This window comes from Cebus imitator, unplaced genomic scaffold (genome assembly GCF_001604975.1).
Source record: "Cebus imitator isolate Cc_AM_T3 unplaced genomic scaffold, Cebus_imitator-1.0 Scaffold356, whole genome shotgun sequence".
Taxonomy (NCBI): domain Eukaryota; kingdom Metazoa; phylum Chordata; class Mammalia; order Primates; family Cebidae; genus Cebus; species Cebus imitator.
The window spans coordinates 100,838-102,720 of record NW_016107671.1 but is presented as its reverse complement, the minus strand read 5'-3'; the positions used below and the strand labels follow the sequence as shown (position 1 = coordinate 102,720).

Here is a 1,883-nt window from a genome sequence, read left to right as displayed (position 1 = left end):
TTTGTGACAGAATTTGCTCTGTTGCCAGGCTGGAGTGCAGTGGCACAATCCTGGCTCACTACAACCTCTGCCTCCCAGGTTCAAGTAATTCTCCTGCCTCAGACTCCCAAGTAACTGGGACTATACGCACGTGCCACCACTGCCAGCTAATTTTTGTCTTTTTAGTAGAGACCAGTTTTCACCATGTTGGCCAAAATGGTCTCACTCTCCTGGCCTTGCGATCCACCCACCTTGGCCTCCTAAAATGCTGGGGTTACAGGCATGAGCCACTGTGCCCAGCTGGTGAAAGGCATTTCTTTTTTTTTTTCTTTAATAAATTTTTTATTCTCCCTATTTTACAGATGAGGAAACTGAGACTTAGGAAGATTAAGTACTTTATTTTTATTTATTTATTTATTTATTGAGATGGAGTCTTGCTCTGCCACCCAGGCTGGAGTGCAATGTCATGGGCTCAGCTCACTGCAACCTCCGCCTCCCAGGTTCAAGCAATTCTCCTGCCTCAGCCTCCTGAGTAGCTGGAATTACAGGCACCTGCCAACATGCTTGGCTAATTTTTGTATTCTTAGTAGAGACAGGGTTTCACCATGTTGGCCGGGCTGGTCTCGAACTCCTGACCTGAGGTGATCCACCTGCCTTGGCCTCCCAAAGTGCTCGGATTACAGGCGTGAGCCGCCGTGCCCAGCCGGTGAAGTGAAAGGCATTTCTTACGTGTTGGCGGCAAGAGAAAATGAGGAAGAAACAAACGTGGAAACCCCTGATAAACCCACCAGATCTCACGGGACTTAGTCACTACCATGAGAACAGTCTGGGGGAAACCGCCCCCATATTCAAATGATCTCCCACTGGTCCCTCCCACAACACGTGGGAATTATGGGAGTACAATTCAAGATGAGATTTGGGTGGGGACACAGAGCTAGATCATCTCACAGAGGTGGCAGTGAGCCAAGATTGCACCACTGCACTCAAGCTTGGGCAACAGAGCAAGACGCCACCTCAAAAAAAAAAAAAAATTAGCTGGGCATGGTGGCGTGTGCCTGTCGTTCCAGCTACTTGGGAGGCTGAGGCCGTAAGATGGCTTGAGCCCAGGAGGTCAAGGCTGCAGTGAGCTATGATGGCACCACTGCCTGGGCAACAGAGTGAGACCCTATCTCCAAAAAAAAAAAAAAATCAATGGCTTTTCTGGTACTGGGCTCATGCTTGGTGGCTACTGCCAGATCTGAGCGATGGCCGCCCCTTTGAGATAGAGCGGGTCTACAGCTGGCCACCTGCTCTGCAACTCCTTGCTGTCATACAGATCGCCCTTGTCTCCCTTTAGATCACCTGTGGCCTCCAGACACCCAAGCTGGCAACCCTTAAATGATATCGTGTGTACCACAGTTGGCACAAGGCCTGCACATGGTAAATAATGATATTAATAATAATACTCATTCCCCCACACAACCCTAAGTGTACTAGGCACTGTTTCACGTGCTTTACTTCTATGTGTTCATCTAAGCCTCATAACAACCGTGTAGGGCAGAGACTATTATTCTTCCATTTTGCAGACAGGAAAACTGAGGCTCAGAGAAGTGAAGTGATGTACCCCAGGAAAGCTCAGCAGAGCTGGGGCCGGGTGCATTGGATCACACCTGTAATCCCAGCACTTTGGGAGGCTAAGGTGTGTGGATCACCTGAGGTCAGGAGTTCAAGACCAGCTTGGCCAACATGACAAAATTCTGTCTCTACTAAAAATGCAAAAATTAGCTGGGCGTGGTGGCAGGCGCCTGTAATCCCAGCTACTAGGGAGGCTAAGGCAGGGGAATTGCTTGAACCCGGGAGGCAGAGGTTGCAGTCAGCTGAGATCGCACCATTGCACTCCATCCTGGGTGACAAAGTAAGACCCT

The 1,883-nt window shown here is 49.5% G+C and overlaps 1 protein-coding gene across 1 annotated transcript in view; it reads left to right on the top strand.

Annotated features, from left to right (window-relative positions):
- Window positions 1-1,883, top strand: part of ACP7 (acid phosphatase 7, tartrate resistant (putative)) — a 23,691-nt gene that overhangs the window by 13,070 nt on the left and 8,738 nt on the right. The window lies entirely within an intron of this gene.